This window comes from Papio anubis, chromosome 3 (assembly GCF_008728515.1).
Source record: "Papio anubis isolate 15944 chromosome 3, Panubis1.0, whole genome shotgun sequence".
Lineage (NCBI taxonomy): Eukaryota > Metazoa > Chordata > Mammalia > Primates > Cercopithecidae > Papio > Papio anubis.
In genome coordinates this window covers 10,793,211-10,817,640 of record NC_044978.1, presented here as the reverse complement: position 1 = coordinate 10,817,640, position 24,430 = coordinate 10,793,211, and positions in this window count along the sequence as shown.

Below are 24,430 nucleotides of genomic sequence, written 5' to 3'. Positions count from 1 at the left end.
GTCACCTAAACCTTACAATGCAAATTTATTTACAAAAATTCATCATACAATAAGTAATTACTAAGTAAATCAGAAAATTTCTGTTTGTATAAGACTTAAAAAAACATGTATACATTAAGAAATAAAGTAATTTTCAACTAAAACATTTAACCACATATTCAAAAATTAAAAAGCTTGACTGTATTTATATTATAATTGTATTATGTATGAGAAACTATCATTGTGTTGTTAATTTGCAGTATTTAGATGATTTCTGTAGGGACTTGTAGTAGAAAAAGCTTAAAAATACTACTACTATTGTCAGTGCTGGTTTTGACAAGTCAGCGTGGATGTCTCTCCATCCCTCTATGAATTCTAGGGATTAATATAGGGCTTTGGTTCCCTTCTTGTCAATCAATTTCTCATCTTTCTCTATCAATAAGTTCAACTTTATTAAGAAATAGACGTGTTTCCCAAAACATGTGCCCTTTTGAGATTTTAATTATTTGTCTTATTTCATTCCTGTCAATTATCTTCAGTCTTCATTCTTTACCATTTTTTTAAACACTAATTAGGTCCATAGATTGTATAGAAATAGTTTATATTGCATATAGTTTTTAAAATATTTGACACTTTCTCCTGAACACATTTCTGAAAATATTGATTTCAATATAGTCCAGAGAACTCATTTCACTTGCCAGCCAAATATATTATTTAAGAATTCAATATTTTCTACTCTTGTATTTACACAAAGTATGTCTTTGAAAACATCAGAAGTTTGATTATTATGGACACTTATCTCTAAAGAAGGCTTAGATCTAGAATTATTTATTTTACTATATTCAATTCCTAAGTTACAAAAATTAAAATTGAATTCATTCTTAAATTGTAAAAGAAAATAGCTTTATTTTCAATTATGAATAATGTTCTGAATCTCAAATATTTTGCTTTATTTGATATTGTGATTGAATAATAGTCACTGAGTTAGTTTTTAATGTATGTATAAATATCTTTATACCTATTTTTATATTTTAGAAATATATTATTTTTATAAATATTGCTACCTCATTTTTTTCTTTCATTTACCAAATATTTATTGACCACTTATACCAGTTTTTTTCCTCTGTATAGAGGTAATAGCAGTAAACAAGATAAGCCTTGCTACTTTCACATTTTTTCTATGAAGTTTTAAATATTTAATGATTAGCACATATTTTTGGTTTTTTTGTATTGTATTACTCTCACAGTCAAGGTTAACTTAGGGTAATTATACATAAATTTCTATTTTTTAACTTATATTTCTGTGTCTTTTAAATTTATTCTCTTTCACAATACATCTTTTAAAAATGTATACCAAATGAATGTAGTTTTCAAAGCCAAGCAAAGAACAACCTCATTGCATATACCTACAAAATTAATAGTGGCACAAAAATTATGCGCAGCCAGCAAAACTAGCAAAATTAATGTACTGATTCTGACCAGATTTGCAAAAATGCAAATACTGCAGTTTTCATCGCATATAGTTTAAAGAGATAAACTTTAAGATAAGAGCAACTTTTTTTCTTTATAAAGTAAGAATAAGTTTAAATAATTTTTGATGCCAAAATATTTATAATGGCAAAATATGAAGACACTATTTGTCTGAGCCTTAGCATCTCCCTTAGGAAGAGACACTTTCCAAAATCTGTTTGAATAGGAAAAAACATACATGTATACATTTATTTACTTGTTTATAGGACTTTATTGTCTACATTATTTATTTACAAATACTACTGAACTTATAAATAGGAGCATGTAGTTTTCAACAATTCACTTAACAACTTAACTACTTATCACTAATTACTATATGTTTATGTGTGTATGTAACAGGGAATCTAATGTGAAAGCTAATCTCAAATGAGAACTTAAAGTATGATGTGCTAAACATGCAGTAAGAATATTTTTTAGAACGCTTCTTATCTATAATAAAGAAATAAATAGCTAGACTAGACTTCATGATTAGTAGAATAAAAATAAATAGGGTGCCAAAAAATAAAGATTTGGCTTCAACTAAGGAAAAAGGAAAGAAGTAATCTCCTTTAAAATTTACAGTCATACAGCAGGCACTTCCGAGCCTGTAGGGGGAAGGGAAATAAGAAAGAACTAGATGCTTGTATGCTATGCTCCCTCCCTTCCCCTCCCTTTCCCTTTCCCTTTTCCTTTTCCTTTTTTTTCTCTTTCTTTTCTCTTTCTTTTCTTTTCTTTTGTTTTCTTTTCTTTTCTTTTCTTTTCTTTCAGAGTCTTGATCTCTATAGCCCAGGCTGGAGTGCAGTGGCATGATCTCGGCTCACTGCAACCTCCGCCTCCCAGTTTCAAGTGATTCTCCTGCCTCAGTCTCTTGCATAGCTGGAATTACAGGTGCCCGCCACACGCCCCGCTAATTTTTTGTATTTTTAGTAGACATGGGGTTTCATCATGTAGGCCAGGCTGGTCTCCAACTCCTGACCTCATGATTCGCAAGCCTCGGCCTCCCAAAGTGCTGAGATTAAAGGCGTGAGCCACCGCGCCCATCCACTTTTATTTTCATAGTTAGAAAAAAGTGTTTCTCTCAGATTCCTATATAACTTTATACACAAAGACACTTCTTAAATATGAATGACAAACTGGTAGAAGCCAAGAAAAGATAAATATTCTAAGAAAATTTTACTCAGAAGAAGTGTAAAAGCAATAACATGGAACATATATGACACAAAATTAAGCACAAGAGGTAAGAGTTGGCCAGGTGCAGTGGCTCGCGCCTGTAATCCCAGCACTTTGGGAGGCTGAGGAGGCTGATCACAAGCCAGGAGATCTGAGACCATCCCCGGCCAACATGGTGCAGTTCCTGTCTCTACTTAAAAATACAAAAATAGCTGGCATGCGGGCGCAGGCACCTGTAGTCTCAGCTACTTGGGAGGCTGAGGCGGAGGATGGCATGAACTCCTGCAGGCCGAGCTTGCAGTGAGTCGAGATCACGCCATCAAATCTAGCGTCCGGGGCTACAGGCTTCAGATTTCACTCTCAAAAAAAAAAAAAAAAAAAGGTAAAAGTTTATCTTTCTCTGAAAATGAAATTTGGGAGCTAAGTGATGAAGAACTGGTGGCTTGAGAAGCGTCTGTTTCAGAGTGAAGGAAAGAAAAACAAAACAATATAAAATCAAAGAAAAAGAATGAAACTCAAGGTGAACATTGGCTAAATTTATATTTGGTTTAAATGTCATGGAATTTGGAGGATCAAGATAAGATCTCTCTATGTCTACCTCAAGATAGATCAGAGAGAGAGAGAAACTTAAACACATATGGTTGATGGAGTGGTAGCCCATCTGGAGCAGCCTCTGTGCGAATTCCAGCTGCTGCTGGGGAGGTGTGGCCGGGGCTGCATGTCCCGGGGAGTTGGAGGGAGCCCGGAGCAGGTGGGAGCCCTGCCCCTTTCCAAATTGGCAGGTGGAGCCCTGCACTCCTAGGCACAGCTGCAGCCCCCTAGCTATGGCTGCCGACTTAAGGATCCAAGCATCCCTGTGCCCTCAAGGGCCTGGGAAACCCCACTTCCCTCACAGGCTCAGAAGTGTCTGCTAACACTGCCTGGTCTCTCCCCTACTCCCAGCACCCACTGTGATTTGGGAGCAAAGTTAAAGCCAAGCATGGGTGCTGTCCCAACCTGGCCAGGTATGTGCTTGAGGAGGCACTGACATGCCAGCCCCCTGCTGCCTTGGTTTTCTCTGGAATTTGGGCACCGACGGGCAAAAGAGGGAGGCCAAGGGGGTGCTGAGGATGGCTCTGCACAGGCCTTCTGGACTCTCTTGGCAGAAACAGCCTGGGCCCCACAAATGACATGATTGATGGCAGCAGGAGGCAGAAACGTTCCTGGATGGAAAGGCTTGGGTCCCTGGTGAAGCCCCACCTTCAAGCCAGGGATGGCCTGAAGCCCAGGGCCAAGCTGTCAGTTCCAGAGAAGTCAGCCACTCAGAGTGAGAACTTATGGTGCTTTTTCTGTGCTCACTCATGGCAGCCCATGGACCAAGCAGCAGGCACTTCCTACCTTCTGAGCCCATAAAACCTCCCAGACCCAGCCAGACTCACACAGAGGAGACTACCAGCTGCAGGAAGGAGCTAGCCATTTGGCATCTCCTCAGCCAGTCAGAATGACCTGCCTACAGAAAGGAGCTACCCACTGCGGCTCTGCTGTCTGCTGAGAGCTGGATGCTCATCAGAACGACCTGCCTGTGGAAAGGAGCAACCCACTTCGGGTCTCCTGAGAACTGTTCTGTCACTCAGTGAAGTTCCTCTACACCTTGCTCACCCTTGACTGCAGTTGTCTGTGTACCTCATTCTTCCTGGATGCAGGACAAGAACTCGGGAACTCCTAAATGGCAGGACTAAAAGAGCTGTAACACAAACAGGCCTGAAACATGCCCCTTGCTTGCCACATTGTAGATGAGGAGAAGGAGAGAAGAGCTTTAGCCTGTCAGGGTGCCTAGACCTAGGAGCTCCCCAAGCCAGGCCTGTGGCACTCTCTTTGGGGTTCTGCAGTTCCTGGCATCTCCAGGCTTCCAGGTGCCACTGCATTCTCCTCATCCAGACATGGGCATGCACAGTGGAAGCCACGTGCAATACAGCTGGTCCAGGCACAGCTTGGCACAGAACCGGTACCTGTGCCAGCACCTGGATCTGCCCACCCCACTGTGCACAGTAACCAGACCATGAGCTTGCTTGTCCACACACTCCTCTCCACTACGTGCCTGGCACACCCTTGGCAGGTGTGTGATTCTGGCTGGTAACACAAGCCGAACACAGCCTGCTGGGATGAGTGGACGTAACAACCCCAGGGGGCACAACCAATTACTCAGGCAGACATGCTGCTGGCCACAGAGGTTTCCAGCTCACGAAGTGACAGCTCAAGGATTCTGTGACCTGGGTGACAAGGAAGATATGGTGAAATGGTAATAATCACATATTGGGGGGCCAAGGTAGGCATTAGGGAAGGAATCAAAATCTTAGGCAGATTAAATGTAAGAAACTTTCTCTGCAAGAGATGGAAATGTAGAGAAAAATAAAGTTACCTCAAGAGAAGAATAAAAAGGAATACACACACACACACATAAACTCACAGTCGGTGAAACTGTATCTCTCATTAAGCTAGTTCATCTATAGCAAGTAAGTGTTGCAAAGAGAAACTAAAGTTGAGAAGAGTTGTAAAGTATCTGAGAGAAATTTACAGTTTCTTTCGTAGTTGTGATTTGAAATATTTCCTCCCATAAGAACATGGCAATGCCAAGGACTATTATATAGAATCAAGAATTTGTTTATATTGTGATTTAGAAGAATTATATCAATTTTAAACATACAGATTGGATTTCATAAAACTTTTTAAAAAGTTTTTTGTTAAAGAAATGATTGAACCAGAAGTACCCATTCTAGATAAAACAAACATGCATCAACATTTCTCTCCCACTACAACTAGAAAACACCACATCTAGAAAACACCACATCTAGAAAACACCACATCTAGAAACCCTAGATAAAATATGTGGAATAACTATTTGAGGTCTTGCTAACATAAATATAAGTAGGTAGACTCAGGAGAAGCATCAAAATTCAAAATACTAAAGAAATGGCAGTTAATTTGGCTTTTTTGTTGTTGTTCCTTGGGTATTCACTACCCTGGAACTGAGAAGTGAGCACTGTGGTACACACAGAGAGAGAAACTCTCTAGTTCTGGATTGAGAAGTTAAAAATGGAAACTTCTAAGCTCAGAAAGATTTGGGAAAATTTTCCACGTTTTCACTCACTCACATTCCATGCCCCAGGCTACCTTATGCTGGGAGTGAGATGGCAACAAAAGTAACCAACCGCAGAGGCAGCAGTGCCACAGGAGTTGAAATGTCCTCTGTTAGATGGAGCCCTGGCTCTCAGAGTGGGGTCAAACTCATTGATTCTTTTTCTCTCTTTGTTTTTGTCTTCCAAAATTACAGGAGAATCACAGAAGTGATGGCTCTAGCCAGCCTGGCCAACTTGGTGAAACTCTGTCTCTACTAAGAATACAAAAATTAGCTGGGAGCAGTGGTGGATGCCTGTAATCCCAGCTACTTGGGAGGCTGAGGCAGAATTGCTTGAATCTGGGATGTGAAGGTTGCAGTGAGCTCACGTCGCGCCATTGCACTCCAGCCTGGGCAACAGAGTAAGACTTCGTTTCAAAAAAAAAAAAAAAAAAAAAAAAAAGTGATGGTTTTAGGATATTGAACTTTTTCATCAGCCTCCAGCCAACTAGACAGTGCTAGGAGATAGCAGAGAGAAGAGCTTGGGAAAGAGAGGCTGTTTATAAATTCTTAGGCTCAACACATGCTGCCCATGTGTGACTGTGTCCCTAATTAAAATACAATAGACACTGAAAACTGTGGTAGCAGATAGATCTCCACACAGAGGTAAGGTTGACCACTGGCTGACATGCATGGTGGAAGAGACAGCACAGCCTAAAAACTGAATTACCATTGGAATCACAGCCACAGAATGCACGTTGGACCTTTTGGCCTGAAACCAACAAGGTCATTGACTGTTAAAACAAGTGTATTAATATTATTCATAGAATTAAAAAGGGACCTAGTTTAATATATAATGTTCAAAATGCTCATGACACTATTTTTCTTTTTCTTTTTCTTTTTTTATTTGAGATGGAGTCTGGCTCTGTCGCACAGGCTGGAGTGCAGTTGCGCGATCTCGGCTCACTGCAAGCTCAGTCTCCCCAGTAGCTGGAACTACAGGCGCCGCTGCCACGCCAGGTAATTCTTTGTATTTTTAGTAGAGACGGGGTTTCACCATGTTAGCCAGGATGGTCTCGATCTCCTGACCTCGTGATTTGCCCGCCTACGCCTCCCAAAGTGCTGGGATTACAAGCGTGAGCCATGGCGCCCAGCCATGCTCGTGACACTATTAAAGATCTCTAAGCATACAAAGAACCATGAAAATCTCCACTTGCATGGGAAAAGATAATGGATACCCACCAATAGAGATGTTGGCAATATCTTAGACAGACTTTAATTATTTACAAAAATCTTTGACCAAGCAATTCTGAAAACAAATGTCAAAATAGAAAAAATAATTAAAATAGATATAAAGAGGAAAAAAAATTTTAGAACTGAAATAATACAACTAAAATAAAAAATAACTCATTAAACTCAGTAACAGAAAGTAGGAGGAATGAGTCAGTCAAATTGAAGAGAAGTCAACAGAAAGTATTCAATTTAACAACACAGACAAAACATATTGAATAAAAATGAGCTATGGAACCATAGCAAATGTGAAATTTGTGTCTCAGAGTCCCAGAAGGAGAGGAAAACAATGTAGGATTGAAAAAAAAAAAAAAAAAAAAAAAAAACGTTAAGTATGGAAAATATTTCTAAATTTGGCAAAAGGCATAATCTCACATATTCGAGAAGCTGAAGGGGCCCAAAACTGTCTGGCTTCGCCTACTGGATCCCACACCAGGGCCGTGGGAAGAGCTGCCCGCCAGTCCCATGCCACCCGCCTGCACTCCTCAGCCCTTGAGCGGTTGATGGGACCAGGTGCCACAGAGCAGGGGGCAGTGCACACTGTGGAGGCTCTGGCTGCGTGGGAGCTCACCGTGGTGGGGGAGGAGCTCGGACATGACAGGCTGCGGGTCCTGAGCCCTGCCCCGCTGGGAGGCGGCTGAGGCCTGGCGAGATATCGACTGTGGTGCGGGTGGGCCGGCAGTCCTGGGGGACCCGGCCCAACCTCCGCAGCTGCTGGCCTGGGTACTAAGCCCCTCACTGCACGGGCCTGCGGCACCGGCCATCTGCTCCGTGTGAGAGGCCTGCCGAGCCCGCACCTGCGCCCACCCTGAACTTGCGCTGGCCTGCGAGTGCCGTACGCAGCCCCGGTTCCTGCCACAGCAAGCAGAGGGAGCCGGCTCCGGCCTCGGCCAGCCCAGAGAGGGGCTCCCACAGTGCAGTGGCAGGCTGAAGGGCTCCTCAAGCATGACCAGAGTGGACGTCGAGGCCGAGGAGGCGCCGAGAGCAAGCGAGGGCTGCTAGGATGTTGTCACCTCTCAATATCACAATCAAACTGGCAAAAATTTAACAATAAGACAGTTTTAAAGACAGCCAAAGGAAAATGACATATTAGCTGTAGGGGTCCAATTATTTGAATTTCTGTGGACTCATCATTTAAAAGTATGTAGGCCAGAAGAAATTAGCATATTTTAAAGTACTCAAAGAAAACCAAAATAGAACTCTCAACCCATAACTCTATATCCAGCACAGAATATCTTTCAGGAATAAAGGTAATTAAAACATACTCTGCTGGAAGAAAACTCAGAGAATATTTTGTGAGCGGACTTGTTTTAAAGAATTATTACCCAGCAATCCCATTACTGGGTAAATACACAAAGTATAAATCATTCTACTATAAAGACACGCGCACACATATGTTTATTGCAGCACTATTCACAATAGCAAAGACTTGGAATCAACCCAAATGGCGATCATTGATAGACTGGATAAAGAAAATATGGCACATATGCACCAATGAATACTGTAAAACCATAAAAAAATGAGTTCATGTCCTTTGCAGGGACATGGATGAAGCTGGAAGCCATCATTCTCAGCAAACTAGCAGGAACAGAAAACCAAACACCGCATGTTCTCGCTCATAAGTGGGAGTTGAACAATGAGAACGCGTGGACACAGAGAGGGGAACGTCACACACTGGGCCTGTCATGGGTGAGGGCAAGGGGAGGGAACGCATTAGGACAAAGGCCTAATGCACGTGGGGCTTAAAACCTAGATGTTGGGTTGATAGGTGCAGCAAACCACCATGGCACATATATACCTATGTAACAAACCACCACATTCAGCACATGTATCCCAGAACTTAAAGTAAAATTTAAAAAAAAAAAACCTAAAAATTAAAAATGTTTAAAAATTAACGGAGGTTATTCATACAGAGTAGACATGATACCAGCAGGAAACTTGAACATTAAGAATAAAGGAAGAGAAAAAAATATGTATACAGTGGACTCTTGAATAAGACAGAGGCTAAAGAAAGTGACCCCACACAAAGTTCAAAATCTGCTTATGATTTTTTACTATACCAAAACTTAACTACTGAGTAGCCTACTATTGACTGGAAGTTTTACCAATAACATAAACAGTTGATTAGCTATTTTGTGTATTAAATGTATCTTATACTGTATTCTTACAATAAAGTAAGCTAGAAAAAAGAAAATGTTAAGAAAATCCCAGGGAAGATGAAACATATTTACTAGTCATGAAGTGGAAGTGGATCATCAAAAGGTCTTCATCCTCACAGTCTTCACATTGACTAAGTGGAGGAGGAGGAAGAAGAGGGGTTGGTCTCCTTGACTCAGAGGTGGCAGCAGTGGAATGAGTGGAGGAGGTGGAAGGGGAGGCAGGAGAGGCAGCACACTTGGTGTAACTTTACAAAAATACATTGTAAATTCTGTCTGATATTTTTGCTTTTTCATTTCTCTAAAAATGTTTCTATAGAGTACCAATCCATTTACCATTTGCTTCTACAATATGGAAGAATCCATATTGTAAAATAAATCAAAAGCAGTCTTGAAAATCAAAAGCCTTCTGCCAGATTGTCTAATGTCAGCTTGTTTTCTGGCCCTGGTTCCTCTATGTCTTCTTCAACTTCTGGCACTGTTTTGAAAGTACTTGTCTACATCAAGTCATCTTTTGTTAATTCCTCTGCTGTGATGTCTATCAGCTTTCAAATTTCTCCATGATTCATATCTTGAAACTTTTAACTCAGTCGTTTTTTGCCACATTTACAATCTCTTTCATTGTTTCCTCGATGGACTCTGTCATAAATCCTGTGAATTCATGCACAATATCTGGACACAACTTTCTCCAGCAGGAAATTACTGTTTGGGACTTCAAATCTTCCGCAGATTTTCTGTAACAATGATGACATCTTCAAGGTTGTAATCCTTCCAGACTTTAATAATATTCTCTCTATTAGGATTCTCTTCCATATGATTGACAACCCTTTACCATAAAGTACAATGTGTAATGAGCCTTAAAGTTCTGTATTACCTTCTGATCTAGAGGCTGAATTAGAAACATTGTGTCTGAGAAGAAGTAGACCACTTTGTTGACTTTGGTGTTGAACTCATGGGGTTCTGGGTGGCCAGGGGCATTGTCCAATATCAAAAGAACTTTAGAAGGCAGTCCTTTACTGGCAGGGTGCATCCTGACTTCAGGAACAAAGCATCGGTGGAATCAATCCAGAAAATGTGTTCTGGTGGTCTAGGCCTTCTTGTTGTACAAACAAAAGACTGGCAGTTGATATTTAACTTTTTCCTTCAGCGCCCAGGAATTTGCAGCTTTATAGATAAGGGTTGTCCTAACCATAATCCTCACTGCATTTGAACAAAACAGTAGAGTTAGCCTACCCCTTTCTGCCTTAAATCCTGGTGTTCACTTCTCTTCCTTACTAATACATATCCTTTGTAGAATACTTTTCTTCCCCCAAGAATAGGTCACTTACGTCTGCATTAATAACCTATGCAGGCAGATATTCATTCTTCTCAGGGATTTTCTTAATGGCATCTGAGAATTCTGCTGCCTCTTGTTTGGCAGAAACTTTTCCAGAAAAGTTTTCTTGAAAAACATTTTAAGACAAATCTCTTTCCAAAATTATTAAACTATCCTTCACTGACATTAAATTCTCCAGCTTTAGATCTGTCACTGAAAATTCTAACCAGTGCAGTCAGGTAATAAAAATGAATTAAGAATTCAGATTGCAAAACAAAAAATAAAACAGACTCTATTATACACATCATGGCTGTATATGTAGAAAACCCAAAAGAATCTACAGAAAACCTCCAGAACTAATAAGTGAGTTTTGCAAGATTGGAAGATACACAGTCAACACACAGGCCAAACAAACCACCGGAATAATTCCAAATACAGTAAGAATTCAAGAATAAATGATTTCAGATAATTGCATTTATTTATTTATTTATTTATTTATTTATTTATTTATTTATTTATTTTTAGAGACAGGGTCTTGCTCTGTCACCCAGGCTGGCGTGCAGTAGCACAATTGAAGCCCACTACAGTCTCAACCTCCTGGGCTCAAGTGATCCTCAGCACCCCCAAGTAGCTGGAATTACAGGTGTGTGGCACTATGCTGGGCTAGTTTTTTAATTTTTATTTTGTAGAGATGCGGATCTTAATATTTTGCCTATGCTGGTCTCAAAGTCATGGGCTCCAGGGATCCACCCACCTTGGTGTTCCAAAGTGCTGAGACTACAGGTGTGAGCCACCACACCTGGCCTGTAATCTTATTTAGTATGTCTTGAGACATCTGAAAATTTTCTAAAATTAAACTATACAAGACACATTTAAAAACATCCAAATCTCCAAATAAATTTATATAGTTTATTTATCAATTATGAAAACATTTCCTTCTCAGTTTTCTTGGTGATAATCCTGTAATATAGACAAGATTTAGCACCAGCTCACTTGTTAGATATATATTTTTTGTTTTTCTAGAAATTAGGAAACCATTTTCTTTTATTTAGCTCCTGTTTTATTCCTTTACTGAAATCCTTGTCCTTCCTTTATTCTAAAACTATTGGTTATTTTAATGCACACTGAGAGGAGAGATTGATTATTTTCCCATATTTTCACAAATGGGAACATCAAGAATAGCCTGAAAAATTCCACATTTGAGAAATGTTTCTATGGCTAATATGCAAATTCTCATACCTTTACCCATCTAATGTTTTAAAGAGATAAATCAAAACAGTAGAAAATTATGACAGGCAATCAAAATTCAAAAATTTTTACTTTTTCCTTTTTGTGGTTTGGGTTGAAGACGAGTATGCTATGCAGAAATTTCCTCTATTTGTAAGATATCAAAATTAATTTAATAATATATTTTACTCTTTTCTTGTTGTTTTTTCTAGCCTTTTTTTTTTTGATCAAAAATATGTTCCCATTAAGAATTGCTATTGAAATTTTAAAATTTTATTTACTGATACTTGAAATGGAATCTGGATCCAATAGATATTTGGGGAAAATAATACTATTTTTTCCAACATTTTCATAAAGTGTTACTCCATTTCATGACATTTGCTTTTTATATATGTACTAATTCTCACTCTTCTTAAAAGTAAAACATCTATACTTACTTCCTAGCTACATGTGAACATTGATTTAGTGTCTCGTAAATCATATATAACCAGTGGTAGATAAGGTTGTACGATGACTAATGATATAGCTATAACATTATCTTGTTTTCACTGCCAAAAAATTTTTACTTCACATACTCAGGGACAGATATCCAATGCTTCCTTGTTGTTTCTTATGCAATCTTGACAGTTAAAAATATTGATAGTTAACAATATTGATAGCATTGTTGCATTTAGTCTTCTTCACTGCTTTTCAGAAGTAAGTTTCATGGAAACTGATCAGTAGGTTGAGACTAATGATATGTTTCAAAGCAGCATATAAAACATGATGCTACATTGTTATTTTTTTAAATACCTTTTCCAGAGTCTTGCTGTAGTTACACTGCTTTTTTCTAAAGATGTTAAAATTTCAGTGTGCCTATGAAATGAATGTTCTTAAATATAAATATTAATTATTGTAGTTATGCAGTAAGTATTTCTAAGGCAATTCTGAAATTAAAACATACTGTCAATATAACATTTGTCAATCAGCATTTTTACCTTTAGGAAGTAATTCTTTTTTAGAACACTATAAATATGTTTGGACTTAAGACATTCTTAAGAAAAGAAGAAAGTGTTTGGTAGATCATAACATAGTTTGTTTTCTTACTTTAAAGCCTTTTTCTATTTATGGAGGTTCAAAGTACAGTTAAGAAAATAACTGACTCTGCTTTCTATTAGATTAATTTCAAGTAGTTAATATTGTTTTTCATGTATAGTCTTCATTTTTATTCCAGTTTATTTTATGTGGGGGTTGGTTCATTTTTATTTTTTATTCTTCCTAGCTTTATTATGGTATAATTGATAAACAAAAATTATATCTATTTAGTATGTACAATGTGATGTTTGGATATGTGTACACATTGTGAAATAATTATATCAAGATAATTAACATGTACATTCCCTCACATATTTACAAATTTTTGGAGGTGAGAACATTGAACATCTACTCTGTTAACAATTTTCATGTATACAATATATTATTAGCTATTGTCTTTATGCTATACAGTAGATACCCAGAGTTTATTCATCTTGTCTCACTTGTTCGTCTTTGACTAATATTTCACCATTTTCCCCCATCCAGTCTTAGTATTTAGAATTCCACGGGACTGAGATATTTCTGAACTCAGTTTCCTAGTTGATTTTGTGGCAGAAACCTGGTTAGAGAAAAAACATCAACACTTTGAAAGTCACTAAAGTTGCCTAAAACATAATAAAAAAAATATTTTGTATAGCAATGCTAAAACAAAGCAAAACAAAAGCTAACTTACTAGTATCTTTTGCTTATGTTTTTATTTCTCCTAAAAAAAAGCTGACAGAGCACTCTTGTTCCCTACAAGTCTTAATTCTAACTTTTAAGAAACATAATTACACCCACATACACACACAGATACACACACACACACACACACACGAAGCAAAGTATTTAAATATGAACTTTCTAAACCTCTTTTGCCTCATCTGTAAAGGAATTAATTTCTATCTCCCTGTGTCCCAGAGTTGTTTGAGAATCAGATGAGATAACTAATACGCAAACTATAAAACCAAGTACTAAATTCTGACCTTTTTTCTCTCTTGCCCAAATTCCCATCTAAGGGGCTTGGGGAGTCATGCCCTAAAAATCAGAAAATCTCATCGGATGAGTTTTATCTAACCCTATATAAAGTGGCTTACTTTCCAGGCTGACTCTGGCATCACATCACATGACAAATAAAGAAGGAAATCAAAATATTTAGCCCCAAAATATGTTTCTTTGCCATATTTTGAAGTGGCCCTGAAAAGCCATTTTTATTTTTATTGGGAGAAGATTTGCATTTGTAGAAAATCTCTATTAACATAACTAGATCTTTTCTCTTTCAGATCCTTCCAGTCCTGAAGAGATTGACTGATAGTCTAACACCTTTTCAAGGTGATAATAGAAAACATTTGCCATATATTATCTCTAAGGGTGGCCACCTATGATACTTCATCTACATAATAACTTTGGTCTTCAAGACCCCTTATCTTAACCCAGAAATGCCTTTCTATTGATTGAAGTTTTAAATAATAACTTGTTCAACCAATTGCCAATAAGAAAATATTTGAATCCACTGATGACTTCTAAGCCTCCTCAACCCACCCTGACTTTGAGTTCTCCCGCCTTCCTAGACCAAACCAATGTATAGCTCACATGTATTGATTGATGTCTTAGGTCTCCCTAAGACATATAAAACCAAGCTGTAACCCAACCACCTTGGGCACATGTTCTCAGAACCTCCTGAGACTCTGTGTTATGCCATGGTCACTTATGTTTGACTCAGAATAAATCTCTTCAAATATTTTACAGATTTTGCTCTTTTCATCAACAAAACACAAGTCAAATTCAAAATAGACTATAATCATTTAGAAAGAAGTATAGACATTGTCTCTCAAATGGTGGGAGGGCTTATTATTAATTTTCGTATGTTAAATTGTTTTATAATTTTGTTGATAGCTATCTTACAGTCTTCCAAATAGAAGCACAAACTTCAGTACTATAAAGTGATAAGTATATTTGATACATTCAGTTGTAATTAATAGTCTTCAAGAATCTATTTTGGACCAATAAATTTGCTGATTTATATTGGCTAGGAACCCACAAATACAGTGTATGACGTTTTCTGTAAGAAGAGGCTATAGAATACAACACAAGATGATGCCATTTAGAAAAGCACCAATGAAATTTGTAAGATGGTTTGCACTGGACCATTTTATAGTAAGTCAGTGATTCATGAAATATAAATTCAATAAAGATTGATGCCAACTTTCGTAACTTTAAGAAACAGCCTAAAGATTACATTAAACTGCTTTCCAAAATCATACTCTACAACTCAGATAAAATGTAAATAAGCAGTTTTTGCAGTATTGAAATGAAAAAACAAATCTATTCTATGAAATAGTTTTTTAAATACAAGTTACTAAAAATGATAGTGTAACCATGATTTAAATTATAATAATGTTTAAAATTATTTCCCTTTGAAGATGTTAAAGATTATAGCTGAAGTATATTTCCGATTTCTTTCAGTACTACTATAAGTACAAAGAGAAAGCTTTAGATTGCTATATTTGTATAATCTATGTACCTTTAAAAATCAAAGTTATTATGAAAAGATAGTGTCTAAACTTAAGCAGCATCTGTCAAATGGGATTTTATAAAGGAGTGAGAATTTGAGAAACAGATATTTCTAGACTGGTCATCAGAAATGATTTCAGGCTTCTGCTGCCATCTTCAATACATAATCACAAAGATGTCAGTGATAAAGTCATAATCCCTGCTCAATAAGTCAAGCCATGGATCCTCAGGCTGAGTGAAATTTAAATCCTTTAAAACTTTGATTTTACCACCCTTGCTTATAACTGCTTGGAGGGTTTCTGCTATTTTTCTTATTAATAAATATTTTTATCTGTAAGTTATTTGTTATGGATGCATGGCCTATTGCATACTCTCCATTCCTAAGTAGATGATTTGAATTTTATTGTTTTTTAATTCTTAAGATGGCATTGAGGAGTGGGGCTGTATTTAACATGCACACACACACACACACACACACACACGCAAGAAATGGAAGGATACTAATACATAACAAAAATGTGTGAGTTATTCTACTTAAGAATATCAACTTCTGCTACTACAACAATGTTTCAGAATTTCACTTAATTAACAGAGAGGTCAAAAGGCATATTGAAGGCAAACTATTTAAAACCAGACAGATCGCTATTTAAATTCTAGCTTTGTAAGTAGCTAAAACCAAAAAGAAACTCAGGAAATTTAATTAATTTATCTCAACTTCAGATTTCTCATCTGTAGTATCAAAATATGTGTATGTTCCTACCAGATATCTATGATTTTGGAATGTGACATATGACACAAGCTGATAATATTAGTGACAATATGTCTACTTGTTCTTCCATTCCACTAGACACATTAGTAATAAAACATTGGTGTTAATGGGAATGAAATCCTCAAACATTTACTATCGACCTATCTTGTCTGAGTTTCACTGTTTTCATTTCAACATGCAACCCTGCTAAGGGGAACAATGACCTCCGTGTCATTTAATGCAATGGGTCATCACCCTGTTGGAGCTACTATAGTGTCAGGCCTCTGAGCCTAAGCTAAGCCGTCATATCCCCAGTGACCTGTGCGTATACATCCAGATGGCCTGAAGTAACTGAAGACCCACAGAAGTGAAAATACCTTAACTGATGACATTCCACCCTTGTTATTTGTTTCTGCCCCACTCTAACAGATCTATGTACTTTGTAATTTCCCCCACCCCTAAGAAGATTCTTTATAATCTCCCCCACCCTTAAGAAGTTTCTTTGTAATTCTCCCCACCCTTGAGAATCTACTTGGTGAGCTTCACCCCCACCCCCAAAACATTGCTCTTAACTTCACTGCCTATCCCAAAACCTGTAAGAACCAATGATAATCCCACCACCCTTTGCTGACTCCTTTTTCGGACTCAGCCTATCTGCACCCAGGTGAAATAAACAGCCTTGTTGCTCACATAAAGCCTGTTTGGTGATCTCTTCACATAGACACGTGAAATACATAGCATCCAATATTGTTGCCTCTTTCAAAATCTTTTTTGTTGTTGTTGTTGGAGTTTTGCTCTCTTCGCCCAAGCTGGAGTGCAGTGGTATGATCTCAACTCACTGCAACCCTCCTGAGTTCAAACGATTCTTGTGCCTCAGCCTTCCGAGTAGCTAGGACTACAGGCACGCCACACTACACCTGGTTAATTTTATATTTTTTTGTAGAGACAGGGTTTCACCATGATGGCCAGGCTGGTCTCAAACTCCTGACTTCAAGGGATCCACCTGCCTCGGCCTCCCAAAGTGCAGGGATTACAGGCATGAGCCACCATGCCTCTTTCAAAATCTTATTTCTGTGTTTCTAAGTTTTTCATGGTACGATATCTTTACTTTCTATGTTGTTTACCAATTCCTTTTATGTCATCTTATGCCCACTCTTAAATATCCCATAGTCGCCTTAGAGTAAATAAAAAAATCAGTCATTAGCTTTTTAATCAAATGTGATTCTCCTGCAGATTACTCTACTTTTTGTGAATTTGCCACTATACCTAGGCCTCATTCTTAAATCCTCCATTCCCTCCACTCTATTTTTCTACTCACTCACGAATTTTATCTTTTCTTTCTCCTGAATATTTATTAAAATCTTCCACTTCATTTCTATTACTTCCACTCAGTCCAAGTACTTTTTTTCTGTTGTTAACTGGTGCAGTAATACTTTAGCTGAATTGCCTCCATTCTCTCTGATTTTCTCCCACTCTTCACATGCAGCCAGAATAATCTGTTCATTAAAATTCATAAAGATTCTTCCTGCCTCTTCTGAAAAACATTTAATAGCTTCTTATTTTTCTTAACATAGTCATAATATTTTTTTTTCAAGGCCTATAAGGCAATATGGACCCTTCACTCCAGTACTACACACATGAACTTTTGGGTTTTTCTTATATTACATTATGCTACCTGCACTTTGTAAGTTCATTTCACACTCACCTTCTCACTTCTCTACAAGTCATGTTTCTACCATCATAGAGTTCTGCTACCGGTTCATCCTTTCTCCTTCTCATTTCCCTTTTCCTTCTTCTCCTTCTATCCTTCCCTGAATCTCCATGATTTGGTAAAATTTGCTAACTGCATTATCTCATAGCACCATATACTTCTCTTTTGTGGAATTTATTGCAGTTGAAATTTCCACTTTTATTTACTTATATCTAGAATTTATCTAGAATATTTATTATTTTATAAGTCTCCCAAGGGCTGGTATATCTGTCTTCCCTTGTCATTTTTTTAAAAGCACCTACGAACATGCCTGAGACATTTAGATATTCAATTAATTTGTAACAAATAAGTGAATAAATTAAAAAATGAAAAAGCATGACATGAAAGAGGGAGCAAAATCTTGGATGCTATGATGGGAAATTCAATATAGAATAATGGTGTATAACCAACAGTAGAATTCTTCTTTACAATTTATTTACATCAGTCCAGGAAATTCTGTAAACCCAGCCAGCACAACCACAAAGAGCGTGTGTGGGTTTGTTACACATGCCTTACATTTGTAGACCTTAACAGAGTACAGGCAATTTTTTAAAAATATGAGCTTCCTATTCTGGAGCAAAGATGACACAGAACTAGCCAATGAAAGAAGGAAGGGATTGTACGTAAAACCTATGAGAAGATTCTGTTAAGTTCCTAGAGAGAAGCAATTGCCAAAAGGCATTTGTGAGAAATGAAGAAAGTTATTATTTATTTTATTTTGTGAAGAGAGACTTAATGAAACTCTGGAAAAACTATAATTAGATTCAAAGTGATGTAACAAATGCGATATATATACCCCACGTATGTACCTTTCCAAAAGCAGTTGTTGTTTTCTATCACCATACAACACAGAACTGATTGACAGTGTGGAGCAAACCATACATATGTAATGGCTGTAACTCATTGGCTAGAAATCTACATTACCATAAATTACCCATTTTTGTTCATTTTTATTATTTATCCTTTATCAAATTCTATGATATCCCATTGATGTCATAGAAACTCATTTACACAACAGGATTTTAACATAGTCAACACTAGTATCCCATACATTAACCAATATTTCTACCATAAAGGAACTGATACAAAAATTAATTCAATTTACTTTTTGTCTTCAAATTTAGCTACTAATAACTTATTCATATTCATAATAACTTATTCAGAATGTATAAACCTAAAATTTCTATCCTTAACATCTTTTTAGAGCAGAAATCAAGTAGATATTGAAGAGTACAATGCAATTATATTTGCAGTTTCTTATGTAATTCAAGTTAATATTATCCTAAATTATACTCTTTTATGAGACAAGTAATTGCACCCTGAACTATAAAACTGAAGAATACCTAGTGATAAAAGTGGTAATCCGTGTAGAATACTTTATAATATCCAAGTCCTGTTTATCTTTCAGCTCACTTGGGCATATTCTAGCACATTTCCAATACATTTCCATACAGAATTCTTATTCTATTTTTGTCTCTCTTTCAGTCAACATTTTGTATAACTGACTCATTTCTCTCATATATGTAAAGAGGAGATTTTATTTACATATAGTTTTGGTTAAGCATTTTTTTTTTTCTTGAGATGGAGTCTCGCTCTGTTGCCCAGGCTGGAGAGCAATGGCGAGATCTTGGCTCACTGCAACCTCCACCTCCTGGTTTCAAGCAATTCTCCTGACTCAGCCTCCCAAGTAGCTGAGATTACTGGCATCCACCACCATGCCTGGCTAATTTTTGTATTTTTAGTAGAGACGAGGTTTCACCATGTTGGTCAGGCTGGTCTTGAACTCTTGATCTCATGATCTGCCCACCTCAGCCTCCCAAAGTGCTGGGATTACAGGCATCAGCCACCGCGCCCAGCCTGGTTAAGCATTTTTACATAGGTTGTCCTGTTATCATTATTACCATCAATAAGAAGAAAACAAAGGTGTTCAATCTGTGATTCTATGAACTATTGCTCCTACTACATTTTAAAAATGTCATTGAATTATCAGTCTCTTAACCTGTATAGATTCTCTGAATTTCTCAGTGTTCTTCTGGCTTTCCTTTCCTTCCCTACTCAAGCTTCATCCAGCTCTATTTTTGTCAGCAAGTCAACTACCATAGCTCATTATTGGACCTTCTCATGTGTCAAATCTCATCCTTAATCACTCCAATCATTTGATTCTTTGCTTGTATAACAACATTAACCAAAGTTATTTAAGATACAAAAAAAGAAAAAAAAAAATCACAGGGCCAAGTGCGGTGGCTCATGCCTGTAGTCTCAGCACTTTGGGAGGCCAAGGAGGGCAGATCACCTGAGGTCGGGAGTTCGAGACCAGCCTGACGAACATGGAGAAACCCCGTCTCTACTAAAAATACAAAATTAGCCAGGCGTGGTGGCTCATGCCTGTAATCCCAGCTACTCAGGAGGCTGAGGCAGGAGAATCACTTGAACCCGGGAGGCGGAGTGAGCCGAGATTGCGCCATTGCATTCCAGCCTGGGTGACAGAGTGAGACTCCATTTTCAAAAAAAAAAAAGAAAAGAAAAAGAAAATCACAGCAGCAGCACAGGTTTTATGCCATGGCATACAGAGTTCTTCAAAATCAACTGTACTCTGAAAGCAAATTGCAAACCAATTCTTTGCAACACCTCCTTTTTCCAAGAGTGAGTCTTAGGGTTCCACTCATTGTCACCACCACTGTCCTCTCAAAAGATACGGATAGTTTCTGCTTTACTGAGCTATCCACAGCCAGTCCCTACACATCTTATCTCATCCATTCTTACAATTAAAAATAGATTTAGAAATTCATTAATTCTATCCATGTTTTCTTTTACTATTTTTGAAAAATATTTATTTATCCTATTTTATATTAACACTTCATTAGAGAAGTCTCTATATTTGATCTGTCTACTCTGCAGGTTTTGTTTTCTCATTTTGGAACTGACTTGCCCCATCGATGACCCATCCAATCTGCAGTGGGTGCTGTAGTGCGCTGCCCCCTGTTTCCCTTCTGAACCAAAGAGCCCATTTTTCCTGCTTCCAGGAATATTGCCTGCTGCCTTCTCGCAGCTAACCACCTTTTTGGGAAATAGCTTTCTGACTACTCAAAGGAACTGCCTCTCCCAATATTATGCCCCCTTGCTGGAAGCAGCCTACGTCTAGTTGACTAGTTGATGCAGCTATTTGTCCTTCTGACATCCTTGCCTCATTTTGAGACAACAGTGAAGGGCCATGCCAGCTCTGGCACTCCTGACAGGTTTAACCGAGACCTCTGTTGTTATGTTAAGTGACTCTGAGCATGTACTGGGAGTGAATATGAGGTTGTTGTGTAAACTGCTTCACAATTTGCCACCCAGATCTCCTCTCTGCACTCTCCACTGACAATGAAAGTGGTGATCGCTTCCCAGCTTCTACAAGTGTTGCTTGCTGATGGCGGGAAACTGAGTCCCTCTCCAGGAATTGCCTCCAGCTGAACATTATGCCTTCCTCTGGCACCAGTCCACCTCCAACTGGATAGGTACAAAGGCCAAATCCTCCCATGCAGAAAATGCTGAGGGGTCATCTTATCTCCAAAGCTTTAATAGGCTCTAACATTTTACTCTGCTTGATTTGCTTCCCTCACAACTTCACATAATCCACAACTTTCTAAGACATCTAGCCTGTTTTTTGGGAAAACCAGCTAATAAAAACCCACATTCAGTCAGCCACTACTCACCCACTAAAGTCTTTCTTGTTCAGTGGCTCTGCATTGATATTGTAGCTGACGAGATCACACTCTTTAACACGGCGTACAAGGCTGTAAACTATGTGAACTCCAAGAAACTCTCCATACTGCCCATGTTGCACTCCATTCTCTGGCCACACTAAAATGCCTACATTTCTTGAGCATAACACTAAAAGACCTGATCGGCGGGGCATGGCGGCTCTTGCATGTAATCCCAGCACTTTGGGAGGCCGAGGCTGGGGGATCACGAGGCCAAGAGATCAAGACCATCCTGGTGATCAAGGATGATCACCAAGATCAAGACCACCAAGATCAAGATCAACATGGAGAAACCTCATCTCTACTAAAAATACAAAAATTAGCTGGGCACGGCTGCGCGAGCCTGTAGTCCCAGCTACTTGGGAGACTGAGGTGGGAGAATCACATGAATCTGGGAGGCGGAGGTTTCAGTGAGCCGAGATCGCACCACTGCACTCCAGTCTGGTGACAGAGCAAGAGTCCGTCTCAAAAAAAAAAAAAAAAAAAAACAACAACAACAAAAAGACCTGCTTAGTTATTCTTCTGATATTCTCCCTTAGCACTCTCTGCACTTCATATCATAGACCTCCTCACACTCTATTCAAGTTGTAAATTTTTGTTTAATCTCTCTCACTGGGTGCATGGTATGCATGAAAAGTCATTCACTGTTGTCAATGCTACGTTATTAACACACTGCTTTAAATATCAAAGAAGATCAACAAATATTAATTGAATGAATATTATAGAAATAAATAATTAAGGTGTGCCTATGTGTATTTATAATTGGTAGATTTTCTTCTGTGTTAGTGTATGTAAGAAGCACATACAAAGCGTCTATCGTGTCTGGTCATTGCGCTAAGACTTGGGAATACAAAGATAAATAAAATTATTTTTGCCTCAAGTAGGTTTTAATTTAAGGTGTAATAGTGTATTAACACTTTGAATTATGTTCAATGCATTAAGTAATATAAAGATGAAGGCATGCATATGGTAAATCGTAGTAATTGAGAGACAGGTGACATGAAAATTATTTAGAAAAGTAATTCTATGTCAGCAGGGACATTATGGTACTAGGAAGGAAAAAAGCCTAGTTTAAAGGCTCATTGTTGTAATCCAGACCAGAAAAGACAATAGTTGAAATAAAGCAATAGTGATGGAGATGAAGAGAATTGGGTGGATAAGACAGGGAAAAATAAAGAAAAAACCCCACATAGATCAGAGAGGTAATACTCGGAGAGTGAATGGTCACATGTTGTAAAGAAAGATGGGGAACAAAGTTGAGTTATAATCCTCAGCTTTAGAAAAGTAACTGTGTAATTTGTGGTATTACTTCCCGCAAGAAAGATTTTTGAGAAGAAATAGGTCTTTGAGTGAAGTATGAAGTCCATTTTAAGTTAATTTTGAGGTGCCTACATGTTATTCAATTGATGATAAATTTTAACTAGATTTCATATTGCGCTCTATTCATGAAGCTCTTATTGATCTGTTGTACGTAGTCATTATTCCAGAAAATAGGAAAAAGTGATAAATCTGCACGCTTCCTCCTTTCCAAGTATATTCAGTGGAGACAGAAACATTAAAACACTAGCGTTACACATTGGGTTAAATGAACTGTTAGGGGTATATTTCACAACAAAAGGTCTCTGTGCCAAGTTGACCTGCACATGGAAAAGAAGGAAGTAAAAGTCCAGCAAGATGGTAAGGAGGAATTAGCATCTAAACAGAAACTTGAGGGATGAATAATAGGCAATATAATAATGTCTAAAACAACTTGAATCAATGTTAAACAAAATGTTTCTCAATAAATATTATTTGATTATTTCCAAGATTAGGCATTTCTAAGACAGAGAAATGTATATATATACACACACACACACACATACACACACACACATATATATATTATTTGTATTTGAAAATATACCTTTTGGGGTAAAAATAGTATTTTTAATAGAGAGTTTACATAAAATACGTTTTGAATTCACTGAATTATCACATCTAAGAAGAGTAAAGTATAAATAATTCAAGAAATAATATGGAGTATTCATATTGTATCTAGATAAGAATAGACTTTTTCATTATATAACGAATTCATCAAATCACAGAAAAGGAACAATAAACATATTTGACTATTTAAAAAATAAAAAGAAACTTTTGCACATCAAATAATAAGTAAATGAAGGTAATAATATTATAGTCTATATTTTAAGCTTTATAATGTGAAAATATTCAGAAAAAATACCAAGTGTCCTATCATATTTTACATGTATGCTCCAAGAAAAGACAATTTAAAAATTAATAAATAAAAGATCAATCATAGGCATACAAAATATTCGGCCTTACTAACATTTATTAGAATAAAAATTCATTTATGGAGAAACTTATGAAGAGTCTGCTACATTTTAGTTATTTGCATAAATATTCAAATGTCAATAGCAAACAAGATCAACATTCTCTGCTTAGATATTGTTCCAATCTATTGGGAAGCCAACAAAAAAGTAAATAAACATAAAGAACCTATATAGCGCAGATCTATATATTGATACAATTACACTTAGCCCCACTGTGATATTATTATACTTAGACTCACTGTTCATGCTAGAAGAGATTTTCTACAAACACTGTGATATTTCTCTAAAGACATTATGGGGAATAGCTAAAGGCTCATAGAAATGGCAAATCTTGAAATTTACATTGTATAAGGAAGTGAATCAGGAGGAGAAGAGAAAGGAAATTGAGCCAGCAGGATTGTGTTTGTTATACTGGTTTGGATGTTTTGGTGACTAATGTTTAGGCTGAAATTAAGAAATAGAATTCAAGGTGTGGAAACAGAGGTTTTATTCAGAGTGTAAAAATGTTAGAATTGAAATATTCCATATATAGTAGTTCTGTGTAATGTGATA